The sequence below is a fragment of the Scyliorhinus canicula genome, chromosome 14, assembly GCF_902713615.1.
Source record: "Scyliorhinus canicula chromosome 14, sScyCan1.1, whole genome shotgun sequence".
Taxonomy (NCBI): Eukaryota; Metazoa; Chordata; class Chondrichthyes; order Carcharhiniformes; family Scyliorhinidae; genus Scyliorhinus; species Scyliorhinus canicula.
In genome coordinates this window covers 11,161,218-11,184,255 of record NC_052159.1, presented here as the reverse complement: position 1 = coordinate 11,184,255, position 23,038 = coordinate 11,161,218, and the positions used below count along the sequence as shown (strand labels likewise).

General features: G+C 46.8%; 1 protein-coding gene across 1 annotated transcript in view; it reads left to right on the top strand.

The window, feature by feature from the left end:
• The window catches only part of pak1 (p21 protein (Cdc42/Rac)-activated kinase 1), a 219,584-nt gene that overhangs the window by 42,285 nt on the left and 154,261 nt on the right, over positions 1-23,038 (top strand). The gene's annotated exons all lie outside the window — the stretch shown is intronic.

Below are 23,038 nucleotides of genomic sequence, written 5' to 3'. Positions count from 1 at the left end.
CGCTCTCTCTCTCTGTACGTGTGTCGCGCTCTCTCTCTCTGTACGTGTGTCGCGCTCTCTCTCTCTGTACGTGTGTCGCGCTCTCTCTCTCTGTACGTGTGTCGCGCTCTCTCTCTCTGTACGTGTGTCGCGCTCTCTCTCTCTGTACGTGTGTCGCGCTCTCTCTCTCTGTACGTGTGTCGCGCTCTCTCTCTCTGTACGTGTGTCGCGCTCTCTCTCTCTGTACGTGTGTCGCGCTCTCTCTCTCTGTACGTGTGTCGCGCTCTCTCTCTCTGTACGTGTGTCGCGCTCTCTCTCTCTGTACGTGTGTCGCGCTCTCTCTCTCTGTACGTGTGTCGCGCTCTCTCTCTCTGTACGTGTGTCGCGCTCTCTCTCTCTGTACGTGTGTCGCGCTCTCTCTCTCTGTACGTGTGTCGCGCTCTCTCTCTCTGTACGTGTGTCGCGCTCTCTCTCTCTGTACGTGTGTCGCGCTCTCTCTCTCTGTACGTGTGTCGCGCTCTCTCTCTCTGTACGTGTGTCGCGCTCTCTCTCTCTGTACGTGTGTCGCGCTCTCTCTCTCTGTACGTGTGTCGCGCTCTCTCTCTCTGTACGTGTGTCGCGCTCTCTCTCTCTGTACGTGTGTCGCGCTCCTCTCTCTCTGTACGTGTGTCGCGCTCTCTCTCTCTGTACGTGTGTCGCGCTCTCTCTCTCTGTACGTGTGTCGCGCTCTCTCTCTCTGTACGTGTGTCGCGCTCTCTCTCTCTGTACGTGTGTCGCGCTCTCTCTCTCTGTACGTGTGTCGCGCTCTCTCTCTCTGTACGTGTGTCGCGCTCTCTCTCTCTGTACGTGTGTCGCGCTCTCTCTCTCTGTACGTGTGTCGCGCTCTCTCTCTCTGTACGTGTGTCGCGCTCTCTCTCTCTGTACGTGTGTCGCGCTCTCTCTCTCTGTACGTGTGTCGCGCTCTCTCTCTCTGTACGTGTGTCGCGCTCTCTCTCTCTGTACGTGTGTCGCGCTCTCTCTCTCTGTACGTGTGTCGCGCTCTCTCTCTCTGTACGTGTGTCGCGCTCTCTCTCTCTGTTAGTGTGTCGCGCTCTCTCTCTCTGTACGTGTGTCGCGCTCTCTCTCTCTGGTACGTGTGTCGCGCTCTCTCTCTCGGTACGTGTGTCGCGCTCTCTCTCTCGGTACGTGTGTCGCGCTCTCTCTCTCGGTACGTGTGTCGCGCTCTCTCTCTCGGTACGTGTGTCGCGCTCTCTCTCTCGGTGCGTGTGTCGCGCTCTCTCTCTCGGTACGTGTGTCGCGCTCTCTCTCTCGGTACGTGTGTCGCGCTCTCTCTCTCGGTACGTGTGTCGCGCTCTCTCTCTCGGTACGTGTGTCGCGCTCTCTCTCTCGGTACGTGTGTCGCGCTCTCTCTCTCGGTACGTGTGTCGCGCTCTCTCTCTCTGTACGTGTGTCGCGCTCTCTCTCTCGGTACGTGTGTCGCGCTCTCTCTCTCGGTACGTGTGTCGCGCTCTCTCTCTCGGTACGTGTGTCGCGCTCTCTCTCTCGGTACGTGTGTCGCGCTCTCTCTCTCGGTACGTGTGTCGCGCTCTCTCTCTCTGTACGTGTGTCGCGCTCTCTCTCTCTGTACGTGTGTCGCGCTCTCTCTCTCTGTACGTGTGTCGCGCTCTCTCTCTCTGTACGTGTGTCGCGCTCTCTCTCTCTCTGTACGTGTGTCGCGCTCTCTCTCTCTCTGTACGTGTGTCGCGCTCTCTCTCTCTGTACGTGTGTCGCGCTCTCTCTCTCTGTACGTGTGTCGCGCTCTCTCTCTGTACGTGTGTCGCGCTCTCTCTCTCTGTACGTGTGTCGCGCTCTCTCTCTCTGTACGTGTGTCGCGCTCTCTCTCTCTGTACGTGTGTCGCGCTCTCTCTCTCTCTGTACGTGTGTCGCGCTCTCTCTCTCTCTGTACGTGTGTCGCGCTCTCTCTCTCTGTACGTGTGTCGCGCTCTCTCTCTCTGTACGTGTGTCGCGCTCTCTCTCTCTGTACGTGTGTCGCGCTCTCTCTCTCTGTACGTGTGTCGCGCTCTCTCTCTCTCTGTACGTGTGTCGCGCTCTCTCTCTCTCTGTACGTGTGTCGCGCTCTCTCTCTCTGTACGTGTGTCGCGCTCTCTCTCTCTCTGTACGTGTGTCGCGCTCGCTCTCTCTCTCTGTACGTGTGTCGCGCTCGCTCTCTCTCTGTACGTGTGTCGCGCTCTCTCTCTCTGTACGTGTGTCGCGCTCTCTCTCTCTGTACGTGTGTCGCGCTCTCTCTCTCTGTACGTGTGTCGCGCTCTCTCTCTCTGTACGTGTGTCGCGCTCTCTCTCTCTGTACGTGTGTCGCGCTCTCTCTCTCTGTACGTGTGTCGCGCTCTCTCTCTCTGTACGTGTGTCGCGCTCTCTCTCTCTGTACGTGTGTCGCGCTCTCTCTCTCTGTACGTGTGTCGCGCTCTCTCTCTCTGTACGTGTGTCGCGCTCTCTCTCTCTGTACGTGTGTCGCGCTCTCTCTCTCTGTACGTGTGTCGCGCTCTCTCTCTCTGTACGTGTGTCGCGCTCTCTCTCTCTGTACGTGTGTCGCGCTCTCTCTCTCTGTACGTGTGTCGCGCTCTCTCTCTCTGTACGTGTGTCGCGCTCTCTCTCTCTGTACGTGTGTCGCGCTCTCTCTCTCTGTACGTGTGTCGCGCTCTCTCTCTCTGTACGTGTGTCGCGCTCTCTCTCTCTGTACGTGTGTCGCGCTCTCTCTCTCTGTACGTGTGTCGCGCTCTCTCTCTCTGTACGTGTGTCGCGCTCTCTCTCTCTGTACGTGTGTCGCGCTCTCTCTCTCTGTACGTGTGTCGCGCTCTCTCTCTCTGTACGTGTGTCGCGCTCTCTCTCTCTGTACGTGTGTCGCGCTCTCTCTCTCTGTACGTGTGTCGCGCTCTCTCTCTCTGTACGTGTGTCGCGCTCTCTCTCTCTGTACGTGTGTCGCGCTCTCTCTCTCTGTACGTGTGTCGCGCTCTCTCTCTCTGTACGTGTGTCGCGCTCTCTCTCTCTGTACGTGTGTCGCGCTCTCTCTCTCTGTACGTGTGTCGCGCTCTCTCTCTCTGTACGTGTGTCGCGCTCTCTCTCTCTGTACGTGTGTCGCGCTCTCTCTCTCTGTACGTGTGTCGCGCTCTCTCTCTCTGTACGTGTGTCGCGCTCTCTCTCTGTACGTGTGTCGCGCTCTCTCTCTCTGTACGTGTGTCGCGCTCTCTCTCTCTGTACGTGTGTCGCGCTCTCTCTCTCTGTACGTGTGTCGCGCTCTCTCTCTCTGTACGTGTGTCGCGCTCTCTCTCTCTGTACGTGTGTCGCGCTCTCTCTCTCTGTACGTGTGTCGCGCTCTCTCTCTCTGTACGTGTGTCGCGCTCTCTCTCTCTGTACGTGTGTCGCGCTCTCTCTCTCTGTACGTGTGTCGCGCTCTCTCTCTCTGTACGTGTGTCGCGCTCTCTCTCTCTGTACGTGTGTCGCGCTCTCTCTCTCTGTACGTGTGTCGCGCTCTCTCTCTCTGTACGTGTGTCGCGCTCTCTCTCTCTGTACGTGTGTCGCGCTCTCTCTCTCTGTACGTGTGTCGCGCTCTCTCTCTCTGTACGTGTGTCGCGCTCTCTCTCTCTGTACGTGTGTCGCGCTCTCTCTCTCTGTACGTGTGTCGCGCTCTCTCTCTCTGTACGTGTGTCGCGCTCTCTCTCTCTGTACGTGTGTCGCGCTCTCTCTCTCTGTACGTGTGTCGCGCTCTCTCTCTCTGTACGTGTGTCGCGCTCTCTCTCTCTGTACGTGTGTCGCGCTCTCTCTCTCTGTACGTGTGTCGCGCTCTCTCTCTCTGTACGTGTGTCGCGCTCTCTCTCTCTGTACGTGTGTCGCGCTCTCTCTCTCTGTACGTGTGTCGCGCTCTCTCTCTCTGTACGTGTGTCGCGCTCTCTCTCTCTGTACGTGTGTCGCGCTCTCTCTCTCTGTACGTGTGTCGCGCTCTCTCTCTCTGTACGTGTGTCGCGCTCTCTCTCTCTGTACGTGTGTCGCGCTCTCTCTCTCTGTACGTGTGTCGCGCTCTCTCTCTCTGTACGTGTGTCGCGCTCTCTCTCTCTGTACGTGTGTCGCGCTCTCTCTCTCTGTACGTGTGTCGCGCTCTCTCTCTCTGTACGTGTGTCGCGCTCTCTCTCTCTGTACGTGTGTCGCGCTCTCTCTCTCTGTACGTGTGTCGCGCTCTCTCTCTCTGTACGTGTGTCGCGCTCTCTCTCTCTGTACGTGTGTCGCGCTCTCTCTCTCTGTACGTGTGTCGCGCTCTCTCTCTCTGTACGTGTGTCGCGCTCTCTCTCTCTGTACGTGTGTCGCGCTCTCTCTCTCTGTACGTGTGTCGCGCTCTCTCTCTCTGTACGTGTGTCGCGCTCTCTCTCTCTGTACGTGTGTCGCGCTCTCTCTCTCTGTACGTGTGTCGCGCTCTCTCTCTCTGTACGTGTGTCGCGCTCTCTCTCTCTGTACGTGTGTCGCGCTCTCTCTCTCTGTACGTGTGTCGCGCTCTCTCTCTCTGTACGTGTGTCGCGCTCTCTCTCTCTGTACGTGTGTCGCGCTCTCTCTCTCTGTACGTGTGTCGCGCTCTCTCTCTCTGTACGTGTGTCGCGCTCTCTCTCTCTGTACGTGTGTCGCGCTCTCTCTCTCTGTACGTGTGTCGCGCTCTCTCTCTCTGTACGTGTGTCGCGCTCTCTCTCTCTGTACGTGTGTCGCGCTCTCTCTCTCTGTACGTGTGTCGCGCTCTCTCTCTCTGTACGTGTGTCGCGCTCTCTCTCTCTGTACGTGTGTCGCGCTCTCTCTCTCTGTACGTGTGTCGCGCTCTCTCTCTCTGTACGTGTGTCGCGCTCTCTCTCTCTGTACGTGTGTCGCGCTCTCTCTCTCTGTACGTGTGTCGCGCTCTCTCTCTCTGTACGTGTGTCGCGCTCTCTCTCTCTGTACGTGTGTCGCGCTCTCTCTCTCTGTACGTGTGTCGCGCTCTCTCTCTCTGTACGTGTGTCGCGCTCTCTCTCTCTGTACGTGTGTCGCGCTCTCTCTCTCTGTACGGTGTCGCGCTCTCTCTCTGTACGTGTGTCGCGCTCTCTCTCTGTACGTGTGTCGCGCTCTCTCTCTCTGTACGTGTGTCGCGCTCTCTCTCTCTGTACGTGCGTCGCGCTCTCTCTCTCTGTACGTGCGTCGCGCTCTCTCTCTCTGTACGTGCGTCGCGCTCTCTCTCTCTGTACGTGCGTCTCGCGCTCTCTCTTTCTCTTTTTCTATACGTGCGTCTCGCGCTCTCTCTTTCTCTTTTTTCTATACGTGCGTCTCGCGCTCTCTCTTTCTCTTTTTCTATACGTGCGTCTCGCGCTCTCTCTTTCTCTTTTTTCTATACGTGCGTCTCGCGCTCTCTCTTTCTCTTTTTTTCTATACGTGCGTCTCGCGCTCTCTCTTTCTCTTTTTCTATACGTGCGTCTCGCGCTCTCTCTTTCTCTTTCTCTACGTGCGTCTCGCGCTCTCTCTTTCTCTTTTTCTATACGTGCGTCTCGCGCTCTCTCTTTCTCTTTTTCTATACGTGCGTCTCGCGCTCTCTCTTTCTCTTTTTCTATACGTGCGTCTCGCGCTCTCTCTTTCTCTTTTTCTATACGTGCGTCTCGCGCTCTCTCTCTCTCACTCTCTGTACGTGCGTCTCGCGCTCTCTCTCTCTCACTCTCTGTACGTGCGTCTCGCGCTCTCTCTCTCTCACTCTCTGTACGTTCGTCTCGCGCTCTCTCTCTTTCACTCTCTGTACGTTCGTCTCGCGCTCTCTCTCTCTCACTCTCTACGTGCGTCTCGCTCTCCGTGTGTTTATCTTTCTCTGTGCAGGCATCTCTCTTTTTCTGTATGTACGTCTCTCTCTGTACGTGCATCTCTCTCGCTCTCTTTCTCTGTACGTGCGTCTCTCTCTCTCTTTCTCGCTCTCTTTCTCTCTACGTGCGTGTCTCTCTCTCTCTTTCTCGCTCTCTTTCTCTGGACGTGCGTCTCTCTCTCTCTCTCTCTCTCTCTCTCTCTTTTTCGCTCTCTCTCTGTATGTGCGTCTCTCTCTCTCTTTCTCTGTACGTGCATCTCTCTCTCTCTCTTTCTCTCCCTCTTTCTTTATGTTGGTCTTTCTCTCTCTCTGTACGTGCATCTCTCTCTTTCTCTTTCTCTCTCTCTGTACGTGCGTGTCTCTCTCTCTATTTCTCTGTACATGCGTCTCTCTCTTTCTCTTTGCATGCATCTCTCTCTCTACATGCATCTCTCTCTCTCTCTCTCTCTCTCTCTCTTCCTGATTCTCTCTCTCTCTCTCTCTCTCTCTCTCTCTGTCTCAACTCACTTTTTTGGTATCTCGGTCATTATTTGTCTTGTACGCTTTTGTTTCTTGCTCCGTCTTTCCTTTCCCAACTCTGATCTTTTTGTCTTTCTGTCTCTCCTGGCTATTTGAATCAACTTTCTTTAGCCATCTGCTGTTCACACAGCCTCTTGAGCAGCATGGGGGGTATACTGAGCTGGTGGGGGGACCTCTTTCATGTCTCACATGAGACACTGGCTCCTGCTTAATTGATGATTTCTAACAATGGCATTTTTGCTGTGTAGAGTTCATGAGCTTATCATCAGGAAAACAGTCATGGATTGAGCAGCTGAATATGACATGCAGTAATATTGTTAAATTAATCCTTGTACAACCCGAAAGTTTAAAAGTTAAAATATCCTTCGAACAATGAATTGCTACCATCTGGAAAGGATGATGAAGTTGAACTGAAATGCTGTAACAAAAATTTACTTGGCAATGAATGTATCATATTACTTGAATACTACATAAAATCAACATTCTCATCAAATGCTGAGTTAATTTATAAGGGAGAGGAGGAACAAACATGAGATCCATGTAAAGAAAGATTTATCATCCTCAACGTGCATCTATTTCCCTTCCCTTTATTTAAAAAAAATAAAATAAATTGAGAGTACCCAATCATTTTTTTTTCCAATTAAGGGGCAATTTAGTGTGGCCAATCCACCTACCCTGCACATTATTGGGTTATGGGGGGTGAGATCCACACAGACACGGGGAGAATGTGTAAACTTCACACAGACAGTGACCAGGGGCTGGAATCGAACCCGGGTCCTCAGTGCCGAAGGCAGCAGAGCTAACCACTGTGCCGCCCTTATCTCCCTTCTCTTTAAAACATCCAAAGCCATACATATAGTTGGAGAGCCGCTCTGACTGCTCATTAGATAAATGTACATGCACACTGAGCGACAGAGACGACGAAAGCCAAGGCTCGAGTCCTGGCCTGCGTCAAGTTGGTTGATCTTTGCAAATCAATGCTGGATGTAATCATCTATGAACCCTGTGTAGGTCTGTCTGTCTGTCTGTGTCTGTGTGTGTGTGTTGATTTATATTTATACATCTTTTTCCCTTCTCCCAGAGTACTGCAAGTGTGACATCTTTCAGGTAGTGCTCCCTTGTTTAGGTAATAATGTTCAGTTTTCCAACTTGTTTTGTTGTGTGCTCCACATTGTTAAGCGTTGTGTCTAGTAACAACTCTAATCATTTTCAACTCCTTCCTTATCTCGTTCAATGCCGTTCACGTAGCACATGCCATCCATTATTCCCTTCCCTTTCTAAGCTTTCTGCTTGACTGTCTTAAAATTCATCTTAACGACTGATCTGCCACTTGCATAATTTGTCTACCGCATTCAGCAGCTCCTAGGCTTCCTCCTGGTTTCGTACTGTCAGCGAATTTGACAATTTGTCATTGGGCTTCTGAATCTAATCAATGGAAATTAGAAACAGAAGTGGGGTCCCAAAGCTGACATCTGCACATCCTAATCGGCGCTTGACAGAACTCTTATCAAGTGTCTGCTGTTTTCTACACTTAAGCCAATCTTCTATCTGTTCTCTGGTTATACTTTTACTCCCCACGGTTTACCTAATATCTCATGTGCGTTTCTGGAAACGGGAAGTTTTGCATGGACTGTTCAGTAGTAATTAATTGTTGTGACGAAATTAACTTGCTTTTTTTTTTGAAAAAAATTTAAAAATCATGTTCCTCCACGCATTAACTTTGAGCTAGCAACTCATTGGAGATGAAACAATCCATAGCCTGCTACATGAACGTGTCTGTGGTCTGTTGTGTGTTTCTCTCCTTCCCATCCCCAACCCCCCCTCAGCCCAGACTCATTAGTCACAACTGAGCTCATCTTGGTCCACAGCGAATGTCAGCACTGACCACCAATCCTCATTTGGGAAATGAGGAATTAACCAATTCGATCGATGCAGGAATGGGTAGTTGCTTGCCAGCTGTGCAGAACAGCTGCTTCCTATCAATCTATAGCACCATTAATTTGGTTAGAACCTTACACTTCTTAAAACACATTTGGAGTACCCAATTCATTTTTTCCTATTAAGGGGGCAATTTAGTGTGGTCAGTCCACCTACCCTGTCCATCTTTACATTGTGGGGGTGAAACCCGTGCAAACTCCGCAAGGACAGTGACCCAGGGCCGGGATTGAACCTGGGACCTTGGTGCCGTGAGGCAGCAATGCTAACCACTGTGCCACCGTGCACGTTACACTTTTTTGAAAAAGTCAAAATGTTCATCAACAAAATGTTTTAACCCAATTCAAAAAATTAAAGGGAGAGCTGTTTTTCCATTGTGGCAAGGTGGAATTTCACTGTGTGACAGTGGATAGCACTGCTGCCTCACAGCGCCAGGCACCGGGGTTCAATTCCGATCTTGGGTGATTCTGTGGAATTTGCACATTCTCTCAGTGTCTGCGTGGGTTTCCTCCGGATACTCAGGTTTCCTCCCACAGTCCAAAGATATACAGGTTAGGTGAATTGTCCATGCTAATATTGCCCAAAAGTTAGGTGGAGTTGCGCGTTGAAGCAGGGGATTTGGCTTCGGTAGGGTAGCCTATCTGAGCAAGGGCTGGTGCAGACTTCCTTTTGCACTGCAAGAATTCTATAATTCTATTCTACTGAAATTGAAAAATAACACTAATCTTTGTGATCAAAATCTTCATCTGACTTCACTCCGAGTTTGACATCTATGGTGTTCCCCTGGGACCGATATGATGACTAGTCCTGGGATTCAGCTCCATCATTCAGCAGGTTAAAGAGACCTGATAGTGGCTGGAAAGGAAAGACCACAGAATTTGGTCAGCTCCAATGTACTTCGGGCGGTTTTCCCTGACTTTACTAATGTAAATTTCTCAGATTTACAATCACCCTGTTGGAGTGTTGATTCAAGTATACAAAATTTAGAAAATAAATTCAGAGGACCCAATTCTTTTTTTTCCAATTAAGGGGCAATTTAGCGTGGCCAGTCCACCTACCCTGCGTATCTTTTTGGGTTGTGGGGGCGAGATCCACGCAGACACGGGGAGAATGTGCAAACTCCGCACAGACAATGACCTGGGGCAGGGATCGAACCCTGGTCCTCAGCGCAGTGAGGCAGCAGTGCTAACCACTGTGCCACAGTGCTGTCAATATAAAGTATACAATTTAATAATCTTTATTAATGTCTTAAGTAGGCTCACATTAACACTGCAATGACGTTACTGTGAAAATCCCCGCGTCGCCACACTCTGGTACACTCTGGTACACTGAGGGAGAGTTCAGAATGTCCAATTCACCTAACAAACATGTATTTCGGGACTTGTAGGAGGAAACCGGAGCACCCGGAGGAAACCCACAAAGACATGGGGAGAACGTGCGGACTCCGCACAAACAGTGACCCAAGCCGGGAATCGAACCCAGGTGCCTGGCACTCCTACGTCAAAAGACACGTTACCTAATTGTTAATGCTCGACTGTCCGCCAAACAGCCTTTTGCCCCCCATTTTCAATATTTTCAATAACATCTGGTAAAGAGAAATGTTCAAAGAAAATGACAAAACAAAACAATTTTCTTTAATGCCTGGGTGAGCCTTTCTCCAGGGTTGCACACAGCAGTGTCCTGTAGATTGATCTTCCATTTCTGGAGATTCCAGGCCAATCCTGGAGGGTTGGCAACCCTACAATACTTCACTTGCATCACTAAACAAATGCCACCCAACCTTATTGGAAAAACAGTCTAAATGATCCCACATTGGGCACTGGTCCATACTGACATTCGGGTAACAGAAATCGGGAAGGTTGTTTTTAAAGTCCCATTTACTTAACGTGAACATTTAATGTTTTTTTTTTTCAAAATGTTTCTCGAAAGAGGATATCGATCAGAGGGAACTTGCTTCTGAAAAGTAGGAAGATTTCCCAACCAGTTTATCTTGTGAAGCTTTGCTCAGACTGAACAGCATATTGAATATTTTGGATTCTCTTGGACAAGTCCTAACAGTGTATCCATGATATTGCACTTAGTATGCCTGGAATGAGTTTATGGTCTTGGAAAAGAATGTTGTAATTACGAAATGACTGCTGTTGTCAGAGTGTTACTGAATGGAAGACTTGTTTGTTTAAAGTTGCCATTATTTGGAGAGAAAAATACCTGACTGATGCTTCCCAATTTTGTGAATGATCCTGAAGACGTTCGCTTCACGGCATTGATATCACAGCTAGTTTTTGTGTCTTCTCTTTCCTGGTGACATTGAATGATGCCTGGTATACTTAAGGTACCGAACCAACATATAGCTATTGTGTAATTACTCGCTCTTAAAATTCTTATCCTTGTTTTTGATTCCCTGACAATTATCTTGTGATTCCCTGCCCCTCTCCAAATTTTGCCTCATGCTCGTCGCTGATTTAATCGCTCTACCAGTGGTGCATGTGCCTTCAGTTGCCTGGGGCATAAACTCCCTCAGCCTCTCCTCTCTTCTCCTTTTAGGTACTCCTTTAAGCCTATTTGACTAAAGATTTGGTGACATGCTTTAATATTGTCTGGTGCTTCCCAGTGTTAAATGTTGTTTGGTAATAATTTCCATGAAATGCCTGGGGATATATAAATGCACTATATATAAACGCGAGTTGTGGCTGTAAGTTTAATATTGGCAGCTAATTCAAGCCTTTACAACGGGCTGCATCAAAAGTGATCCTGACATTTTATAATTTAATAATAATCTTTATTGTCACAAGTAGACTTACATTAACACTGTTTAGCACAGGGCTAAATCGCTGGCTTTGATAGCAGACCAAGGCAGGCCAGTCGTATGGTTCAATTCCCTGTACCAGCCTCCCCGAATAGGCACTGAAATGTGGCGACAAGGGACTTTTCACAGTAACTCCATTTGAAGCCTACTTGTGACAATAAGCGATTTTCTTTTCATTTCATTTCATTTCAAGTGACTGTGAAAATCTCCTAGTCACCACACTCTGGCGCCTGTTCGGCTACGTGGAGGGAGAATTCAGAATGTCCAATTCACCTAACAAGCACGTCTTTCGGGACTTGTGGGTGGAAACCGGAGCACCCGGAGGAAATCCAGACAGACACGGAGAATGTACAGACTCCGCATAGACAGTGACCCAAGCCGGGAACCGAACCTGGGACCATGGCGCTGTGAAGTAACAGTGCTAACCACTATGCTACCGTGCCACCCATGTGCTAAAATGCCACCCATCACATCACTGGGACCCTGGGCACATCCGAGAAAGGAGTCGGCCTCAGTTTAATATTCATCCAAAACTGACACCTCTGACACTGCAGCATCCTCTCAGTACTGTGCTGAAGTGTCGGTGTTGATATTGTGCTCCAGTCCCTGAGGTAGGACTTGCACTCCATATATGCTGACTCAGGTGATGAAAATGAACCAGCTGAACGATGGCTGGCACAGAAGGAACAAGTGGATGCAGTGATAGGTGTGACTGTAATTTCTCTCTAGACTGTGAGCTAAAATGGATTGAATCATGTTCCTCTTCTAGCTATTGTTGGCAGTCTGTTCAACTATTGAGGACCTCGTAGCTGAACCTGATTTGATCGTGGCTTGCACAGTGCTTTTCACCAAGAGTCTCTATATAGTGATTGCAAGTGAGAATTCTAGCCGATTTCAATTGTTTTGTTTTCTCTTCCCTAATCCAAACATCTTCTCGTGTGCATGGCAAAGTTGTACATGACTGTGAACCAGATGTGCCACAAGGGGAAGTTTCTGCTAATCCTTTGAATTATGTTTATGCTGGGAGACTGCCGTGCTGCGTAACAAAGAGCTGGCTCCTTATATCAGTTTTATATCCTCTGCCTTGTAAATAAATGAAGACAAAATACATGTTGACTTGATGTTAGTAGTTTGCCAATTGCAGTGTGAATCAGATTGTTGCTTCTGCATAGTGTTTTTTTTAATCTGAAGAATTTGAGGAATTGACCGCAGAATTTTATTTAAAGCATGTTTTGTTCTAGTTCAGAGTATGCTTACCTCATTACTGCCTTGTGTCACTGCAGAATTCAGGCTCATTATATTTTTTGTTAAGTCTAACTCGAGCACCAAAATCCAAGCTGGCACACTCTGTGCTGCACTTTTGGAGATGCCAGTTTTCGGATCGGACATTTGAACCAAGACTTTGCTCTCTCGGGCAATGCAGGAAATGTGGCAGCCAATTTGCACATAGCAAAGACCCACAAGCAGCAATGTCGTAATGGTCAGGTTACCCGTTTGTGATGTTAGTTGAGGGATAAATAAATATTGGCCAAGACATATTTTGAATAACATCAAGAGATCTTTTACGTCCACCTGAGTGGGACGACAGGCCTTAATTTATTACACAGCACCTCAAACAGTGTAACACTGGCTCAATATGGGCAACACGGCAGGACAGTGGTTAGCACTGTTGCTTCACAACGCTAGGGACATGGGCTCGATTCCCAGCTTGGGTTACTGTCTGTGCAGAGTCTGCACGTTCTCCCCATGTCTGCATGGGTTTCCTCCGGGTGCTCCGGTTTCCTCCCACAAGTCCCAAAAGACGTGCTTGTTAGGTAAATTGGACATTCTGAATTCTCCCTCAATGTACCCGAATAGGCGCCGGAGTGTAGCGATTAGGGGCTTTTCACAGTAACTTCAATGGAATGTTAAGCTGACCTGTGACACTAATAAAGATTATCAATACCTCACTGAAGTGTCAGCATGGTTCGCATTCAAGTCTTTGGAGTATGGCTTGAATTCTGAACCTCTGGTTCAGGAATGAGAGAGCGACGGCGGACCATGGTTGACGGTTATATTGCTGCTTTGTGTCCTTCCCTGACTTTGAAGCACGGTGACCGAATTTAAATCTTCCCTTTTGCAGCAAAGGTTAATCTGCAAAAGCATCCAGCCCTGGAAAATGATGCTCCTTTTTGTCTTTTCTTAAAAGACCAATTAAGAGCATTCATGCCAACTATTCCTTTCTGCAGTGTGGGGATGATCTCAAAATCTCCGTCAGGACTAGGTTGTCAGTAAGATACACAGCATTAGAGGAAGAGTGCCAGAGACTGAGCATGTGTGATGAAAATGCTAATACTCCCCAGTGCTAACAATCTGTCAAATCCAGGGTGGATGTGCAATACACACATACAATATATTTAAAAATGAGGTGGGTGAGATGTGCTTATTTGGTTCTGGACCTGCTACATTGAACGTGGGCGTACTGACAAAGCTCCAGCTGTTTATTCCCACTCCTTTGCTGTTTGACCTGGACACTGTTCAGGAATGGGAACACTGCCTAACTATTTCGACTTGTTTTCTCTCTTCCTCGGGGCCGCTGGATCGTTTCGTAGTCAGATTAGCTAGTGTGACACAAGGCACCGATAGAAGGCGAGAGCTGCTTGATCTACACTGTATTGCCTTTACTTGCTGAACCATCCAGAGTTGAACTTCCATAACTGCACACTGGTTTGTGTGATTGTTTGTTGAAACTTCTGCATGCGAAGCTCCTTGAATGCAAAGAGCACAGCTGAGTTAGCATGTCGTTGAATTTCAATGCATTCTTCGGGCCAGTAACTCCCTCTGTAGCCAGAAAGAAAGAAAGAGAGAAATGTATACAATGCCATTCACAGCCTCCGATGTTCCAAAGTGCTTTACAGTATATTAACTTTTTTGAGTTTTGTAATGTAGGAAACCCAGCAGCCAAGTTGTGCACAGCATGGCTCCATGAACTGCAATGAGATAATGATCAGATGGTTTGTTTTTGGTTGAGGTATAAATGTTCACAGGAACACAAGAAATACAGCAGGAGTAGACCTTTCGTCTAGCTCTGCCATTCAGTATGATCATGGTTGATCTTGATATTCAGCTCCACTTTCCATTGGTTCCCCATATCCCTTGACTCCCTGACTATGCCAGGCTTAAATGTATTCAACGATGGAGCATCCACAACCCTTTGGCCAGGGCATCCTAACCTTTGAAATAGTGCCAAAAGTCCACCTGAGAGAGCAAAGGGCCCTCAGTTTAACTTCTCATGAAAACAGCAGCACCTCCTACTGTGCAGTAGTCTCTCAGTGCTGCAATGGACTATCAACCTCAATTTTCATAAGTGCTTGGAGTTGGGCTTGTACTCACTTCCACCTGCAAGTCGAGAGTGAGCTACAGCTGACACCGTGAATGGACAGGTCGTCGCTTCTCTGCCTTTTGGCTGAGATCAAGTCAGATTGAGCCCAAGATGAGGTGCAATGGCTTTTTTTTTTTGTCAGCTTGGATCTTGTATTTCTCTCTTGTTCTTATTACCGGCATGGTAGCACAGTGGTTAGCACTGTTGCTCTACAGCGCCATGGTCCCAGGTTCAATTCCCGGCTTGGGTCACTGTGCGGAGTCTCCCACATTCTCCCTGTGTCTGTCTGGGATTCCTCCGGGTGCTCCGGTTTCCTCCCACAAGTCCTGAAAGACGTGCTTGTTAGGTGAATTGGACATTCTGAATTCTCCCTCTATGTAGCCGAACAGGTGCCAGAGTGTGGCGATTAGGAGATTTCCACAGTTTTTTGGAATGTGAGCATTGCTGGCAAGACTGTCATTTGCTGCTATTCCTAATTGCCATTGAGAAGGTGGTGGTGAGCCACTGCTTTGAACTGCTGCAGTCTATCTGATGTAGATACAGCCACAGTGCTGTCCAAGTGTGCTCTGGGTTGTTAAACCAGCCACAGTGAAGGAACAATGATATATTCCCAAGTCAGGATGGTGTGTGGCTTGGAGGGGAACTTGCAGGTGGTGATGTTTCCATGCATCTTCAGCCCTTATCTTACTGGATGGTACATTTTGCGAGATTGGAAGATGTTGTTGAAAGAGTCTTGCTGAGTTGCTGTAATGCATCTTGGATGGTACAGACTGCTGTCATAGATGGGTAGAAGGAGGAAGATGCTACCCAGACCATGGAGAAAGACTCTGTTCCTAGAGGGTGCAAAATTGATAAGGAGGAAGTGTTGAATAGACTGTTGGTACTTAAAGTTGGCAAGGCACTGGGCCCGGATAAGATGCTCTTAAGGATATTGATGGAAGTGAGAATGGAAATTGCAAAGGCACAAGCCAAAATCTTCCGTTCTTCTCTACACACGAGAGGTGCCAGAGGACTGGAGAACTGCAAATGTCATTCTTGTTCACTAATGTTTGGAATCCCAGCAATTGAAGACCAGTCAGTTATAATCAGTGGTGGGCAAGCTTCAAGAAATAATTATTCAGGATAGAATTAGTACTCACTTGGAAAAATGTAGGTTCATTAGGAAGAGCCAGCATAGATTCCTAAAGGGGAAATCGTGTTTAACTAACTTGCTGAAGTCTTTTGAGGGTGTAACAGAATGGGTTGATGAGGATAATGCTCTGATGTGGTGTTGAAGGCATTCGATTATAGTGCCACACAACAGACTTGTGAGAAAAGCTATTACTCATGGAATAAAAGGGACAGTAGCAACATGGATACAAATTGGCTGAATAATAGGAAACCAAAAGTAATAGTCAATGGATATTTATCTGGTTGGAGGACCGGGGCGGGCGGGTTGGTATTGGGTTGCTTTTCCTGATCTAAATCTTGGTGTGCAGGGGACAATTGCAAAGTTTACGGACGACACACAACTTGGAAGTATTGTATGAAATCATGGAATTTGACCACCCAAAGTAAGGCCATTCAGCTCATCATACCGATACTAGCTCTCTGAAACAGATATCCAATTAGTCCCTGCTCTTTCTCCATGACCCTGCAAATGTTTCCTTTCCAAGTATATATCCAGTTCGTTTTTGAAATATCTTTGTACCTAGAAAGCTGTTTTATTTTGAGTCAAAGCAAATACTGCGTTTTTAGCATTGCTTTGAGAACGCCTAGCTTAGCAATGTTACGACAGGTTGAAAATATGTCTCTTCCTTTGCGGAAGCACTATCGGAGATGATGAATGACGAGACTAATGTCTGGCCTTAATGAATATCACATGACTTCATTATCTGCGCTGGTCGGGCTATTGATTTCTTCGGATCGCAGGTATAAACATCTCGAGCAGGAAATCTATATGGCTGTGGTTTTCGTTGGCAGCGTTTGACTAGGAAGGAAAGCATTTTTATCAATATTCATTTCTTCCAGTTCAGACTTCAAACCAGATAACAGGAGTGTATGATTGGGGTCCTGCCATAATTACTTATGCACATCCCTGCTTCCTGAGGCAGGTAACAAGCTGTGGCAAGTGAATACTCTTTATGAATATCCAATTTCATGTACGAATGTAGAGGGTGTTGGTGTGCAAATTGTTTGGAGACTTGTGGCAACTTTAAGACATCTTGCTTTGTAATAGATTCTGTACAGTAAGAAGTCTTACAACACCAGGTTAAAGTCCAACAGGTTTGTTTCGAATCACTAGATTTCGGAGCGCAGCTCCTTCATCAGGTCGATTCTGTAAGCTAATGGGGGAGGTTTATCAATTGCCTCTTTAAAAAATAAAAAAAATGATTCTGCTGATCTTGTTTATATTAAAGTAGAATTGTTTAGTTACCATAGACTGGCATATACTTGCAGTTTATTTCTCAGATGCCTGCAATTACTGTCTCCAGTGTACATATTGACGGCAAACATGGTTATTGTTCACTTGGAGCATGCTATGCCTTGGATTACTCTGCGAATAAACTCTTTTGGATCGGGAAGCCTGGACTTGCCTATGGGAGTGCTCCTTTGTGTTGGGCACAGGGGAAAACAAGTTGCTGGAAAAATGCCAAATCATAACGAAACCATCACATCATTTAGTTGATATGCTGGGTATTAACTTCCGTCATTAGGACGGCTGGAGATTTCAAAATGAAGAAAGGGACATCCATTTTTATTGCAGCAAAGTACTGCAGATGCTGGAGATTTGAAATTTCATGTCCTCTTGAGAGGGCAGAAGGGACCTTGGTTTAACATCTCTGAGTGACAGCACCTCTGACAGTGCAGCGTTCCCTCACTCATGCACAGGAAGCATCAGCCAAGATTCTTCTTGTTTTGTTCGAACGTGACCTTTACTCGTTTTGGTTGGCGGTGTTTCACTGGGAAGAATACCTCTTTTGTTAATCTTCCTTTCTTCCAATTCAGACTTCGACCCCAACAGTGATTTGGGAGTGGGGGGGGGGGGGGGGGGGTACTGATGGGCATTCTGCCATAATTCCTTATGTGCATCCCTGCTTCCTGAGGCAACCAACAAACTGCCAAGTGAACACTCGTACGAATATCCAATTCGTGTATAAATCTGCCATAGAGGATGTTGGTGAAAATTAAGTGTCTTCTTTTGAGACTTGTGGAAACTTTAAGGCATCTTGTTTTGTAACAGGTTGTGTAATGAAACTAAGAGGGCATGCTGTGGTTTAATGGAGGTAAGTGTGTGTGTAAGTGTGAAAAGGTCTGGTCAGTTTTCATGGTGCAGCTACTTCCTATCTCGAGAGCAAGGCAGTTGTTGGTTTTCTGTCTCCACACTAACCACTTCCATTGCTTGTTTAAAAACCTGCATTGATGGCTTCTTCGGAGGTTTCTCTGCTTGTAGCTCACAGCATCTCTAAGTGTGCTGGTAGTTTTTTACAAATGAGATACAACAATCTGTATTAACTGGGGAATGGGTGAGAAAAGTAAATAATTTGCATTTATAATTCACTTTGTAACAGTGGCTGGACTGGAAAGTTATTCCTTTGTTATGTGGGCAAACCTGTGCAAAACATTGTGAACAGCTTTTAAAAAATAAATTTAGAGTACCCAATTCAATTAAGGGGCAATTTAGCGTGGCCAATGCACCGACCCTGCACATCTTTGGGTTGTGGGGGACAACCCACGCAAACACAGAAAGAATGTGCAAACTCCACACAGACAGTGACCCAGAGCTGGGATCAAACCTGGGACTTCGGCGCCATGAGGCAGCAGTGCTAACCACTGCGCCACCATGCTGCCCTCTTGAACAACTTTTAACATAAGTGGGCACAACTTCCCTTATGGTTGTCTATGGTTGAAAAGCACTGCCTGGTGTAGTATTGAGCCACAAAAACAATTTGTGTTATCGGGGCACAGCAGAGTAAAGGACAGCTAGGATTCCTGCTTCCAGTCATTATAGAATGATCATTGCTGTGAATTGCACACATGCAGGTATTCTACTCACTTCTACACATTTGAGAGTCTAAAAATGAAAGTAGGAGAGAGACGGACCCATCAATACTTCTCAAGAGACTGCGATTCTGTTGCTGCCGTCTCCCTGGGTTTTAATGGTGCTGTAAAATTGACATTGCCTCTATGCTACATTCCTGCCATTCCTGTCTGAAATAGGCATAGCAGGTAATCACTGAGCCAGGCTGATTTATTGATCTGTTTGCTCATGATCTCATTCACTTTTTTTTCTTGACCTGAATCTGCTCGGTCATCTGTGTGCGTGTTTATTTTTTGACACTTCACTGATCATTGCATCGCCTTTCACTGATCACTGTGTGAATAAACTATGTTTGAATTTGTTTTAACCATGTAAAACATTATTACTGGGTGCAGTTTAATCTTTTCAGTGTTTTTCCTGAAACCAATTAATCATCTCTCTCTCACACTGAAAGCCCTGATCTCCTGCTGTAAGATTCTATGATTCTAGTTGACCAGCAGTCTCTCGTGTGTGTGTGTGTCATGGAGGGGATCTTCCAGGTGGTGGTGTTCCCAGGTATCCACGGCCCTTGTTCCTCTCGGGATTTGTGTTTGGAATGTGCTGGCTGAGGAACCTTGGTAAGCTCCTGCAGTGCATCCTCTAGTCTAGATGATACACACGGCTGCCACTATTCGTCAGTGGTGGAGGGATTGAATGTTTGTGGAAAGGGTAGCAATGGTGTTGAGCTTCCTGAGTGTTGTTGGAGTGGCACTCATCCAAGTAAATAGTGAATATTCCATCATACTCCTGAATTAAGTCTTGTATTAAGATGGTGGACAGGTTTTGAGGAGAACGGAGGCGAGGCATTCATCGCACGAGTCCTAGCCTTTGACCTGCTCTGTTAGCGACTGTATTTATATGGCTAGTCCAGCTCAGTTTCTGGTCCATGGTAACCCCCAGGATTTTGATAGTGGGGGATTCAGCGATGGTAATGCCATTGAATGTCAAGGGGCGATGGTGATAGTTTGGCAATGGGTTAACCAACTGAGCTAATAAGAAGGAGTGTAAAGAGCTCCGATGTCAGTACCAAATCCACAAGGAGCTATCTGCTCATTCATCTTGGTAATGTTTGTGGCAGCTTGCTGTGCACAAATTGGCTGCTGTGTTTGCCTACATTACCTGAAGAGTAATTCATTAACTGTAAAGCATATTTAATGCCCTTGGGCAGGAAGGATGCTTGGAAACGTGTGTGTTTTTTTTTTTAGCCATGTCCACAATTTATTTCACAACCAGCATTTTTATCAATTAAAATTATTTTGAAGGCATCTGTGGTATTGCGTCTCTGCACCAATCACCATTTCCTTGGCTGAGAGGATAGTTGGGTAATCTATTGTTGTGATTTAAAATGTTTGCGCAGCAAGTTGAAGGTGATGGCTCAAAGCTATTTTTAATGCGGAAACGTTCTGACGGTGTTGAAGCGGCATTGGGTGTAGCAGATAAACACACAGTGGCAAAGTGGTGAGTAATCCAGACAATCTTCTGTGGAGAACTAGGACACATCGTCACAAAATCAGTATAGTTGACAACTTGCCACCCTTTGATTTTTCTCTGCTTCCCCAAAAAAGGAAGGTGACACAAAGAGAGAACCGCTTGACTCGCACACAGCAGCCAATAAGAAGGTAGTGGAGGCCAAATGTAGGTGCAACTTGCCTCCCTTGCCTCCATGAACTGTTGTCTGCAGGAAAGGAAAATCTAAAAGAAGGTACATTGTGATTTCTCAGTTTCATTTCCTCAAAATGATGGCCTTTTGTTGGTTGCTCCTTATCCCAGTAGAGACACCAAATTGTTAGTGAAAAAAATTGTAATTTTTCCTGAGTATTTATTTATCATCATTACAATTTCATTGCAAGTGCTATATTTTATTTTTCCTATTCCTGATGGTGTTGATTTATGCTTCGGGGACTGGTGTTACTCTCTAACTGGGGGAGCGTTGAAACTGGAAGGATATTGCTGCTACGGAGTTATTACATGTAATTGGAACTTTGATTGACAACTCAGCCGATCTGACCTAAATTGCACTGTAAACATATTTGATGTGGCTTCAGTAATAAATTGGGCTACCCATGCTGAGGAGTGAGGAGAAACAATAGGCTCTCACTGAGGTCAGGTGTGAGCTATAGTAATGCGCATTGCAAAGCGAAACCACCTCTTGAGATTCTGCATTAACTCTCCATTTGCCTTGCTGAAGACCCAAGCTATAACATGTGAATTGATTTGGAAATAGATTGTTGGAATTAAGTCTACAAACTGAGACTTCTCTAGTTGCTAAGATGGGGGAGGAGGAGCAAGTTGATCTGAGTTTAAAATGAATTTCCCAAACTAGACATGTCACTCATTCGTGATGGGGGGGAAATGTACTTCCTTTTAATTTGTGGTAAAGGGTAGATTATTGGAACTTGAAGTTTAATTATTTGTCATAAATTGCAATGACGTTCTTGCGTTTTAGTTGGTTAGTGAAAACTTGTAACTTCCTTGTATATTGTGCGTGACTTATGTTGCTCGTTATGCTTTCCTTAATTTGCTCTGTTTTAATTACCTTTGCTCAAGAGTCGCCAGGTATCTTTCTGATACCACCACAAGGTTGAAAACCGAATACTGATCAATGACTCGATACACCAGTTAGTAAGTTTGAAATCAATGCACATTTATTTACACACAGTCAATTATTACTCATGCGCAAACTCTACCCACTAAACTACAACTACTACTAAAAGCCTATACTTAGCTTTGGGCACCCACTCAGTCAGAGGAACAATGGCCGTTGTCCGGTTCTGATACTACTGGCTGCGAACTGGTATAGAATAGTAGCTAGGAGCACCTATCTCGTAGTGTGCGTTTACCTTAGACTTACTTGGCTGGTGCTTGGCGGGCCTCTCTTCGCTGAGAGCCAAAGACCAAGGTGAAGAAGAAGAGTTCAAGAGAGCGCTCTGACCTTGGTGACTCTGTTTTATACCCCAAAGGGTTTCGCGCCTCACTGGGCGGTTCCTGAACTTGGTCCCAATTAATTGGACCATGTCCCAATCATTTGTATCGATTCTCTCTAATAAAGGGGTTGTTTTCTGATCGCTGGGCAGGCCCTAGGTAACCGTTGGCCTGTCTTTATTTTAGTCTCCACTGGCGCCGGAGAGTCTGCCCTGGTACCGATTGTTTAAATGTTTCTCTTTTGTCCCCGGAGATAGCTCATTACTATGCTAATGGCTTGTAGTATCAGTTCTGTCTGGGATCTGCAAGTTCCAATCCACAGGCAAACCTTGTACCTGCTTGTTTTCCTAGTACTGTCCAATTTTCCCTGTACTCTTTGCGAGTGTCCATTTTGGAATCGGGACGTGGCCACCCCAGGTGGCTACACTTATCAATTATATTTCCATTTTGATGGCCTTGTTTCTTCTCTCACTTCCTCTTTCCTTTCCTGATGCTGTTGATTCATATTGGTGTAAGGCTTCAGGGACTGGCATCATCCTTTTGGTTCTCTGGTCAACTGGGGAATATCACATACTTTACAGGATTCTGAATCTGTTCAACATGTCAGTTGTGGCCTTTTTTCAGTCCATCACGCTCTCTCGCTTCTCGAGTCCAAAGATTGAATTCAAGACTTGGTCTAGACACCTAACCTAAGATGAGACTCCGGTGAAATACTGAGGAAGTGTTGTTTTCTCAGAATTGCCAAGATCCCATCTGCCTGTTCTGGTGATAGACATTAAAAGATCTTGTTATGTTCATCAGTATCCCTTAATTTCCAGATTTTGTAGGTGGTTTATCTTATTTGTTGTGCTGTGAACCTAGGTATGTGTAAATTGGTTGCTATGTTTTCTGACCTATCAGTGATTGCACTTTGAGAATAATTTTAGTTGTAAAGCTCTGTGGGATGTCCTGAGGCTGTAATATAGCCACAGATAATTACAAATCAGTAAAGAGTGCAGATGGACACAAAAGTGATCCCAAGCCAGTGAAGGAGACAATGGAGAGGTTTCAAGGGGCAGGGATGTTGGGGGAGGGATTTTCAGAGTTTTGTGGGACCTGAGCAGTTGAAAGCACTGTTGCCAATGGTGGACCAAAGCAAATGGTAGATGCACAAGGGATTAGAATTGGAAGAATGAGGAGTCTTCAGAAAGTTGTATAAATTCAAGGAGGTTGCAGAGCGACACTGGGAACAAAGTCAAAGAGAGATTTGAGCATGAGGGTGAGAGTTTTAAACTCTACGGGGTTACTGGACTGAAAGCTAATATAGCTCAGTGAGCACAAGGGAATGATGGAACAGGAATTGGTGTGAGGTGGGAAATGGCTGAGTTTAACCTTAGTGAGTGTGGAAAATGGCAGAGTATTTGAATAATCTTAATACTCTCACTATGTTGCAGCATTTTTAAAAATAGTACCCAATTCCTTTTTTCCAATTAAGGGGCAAGTTAGTGTGGCCAATCCACCTACCTTGCACATCTTTGGGTTGTGGAGGTGAGACCCACACAGACACAGGGAGAGTGTGCAATCTCCATACGGACAGTTACCCAGAGCCGGGATCGAGCCCGGGTC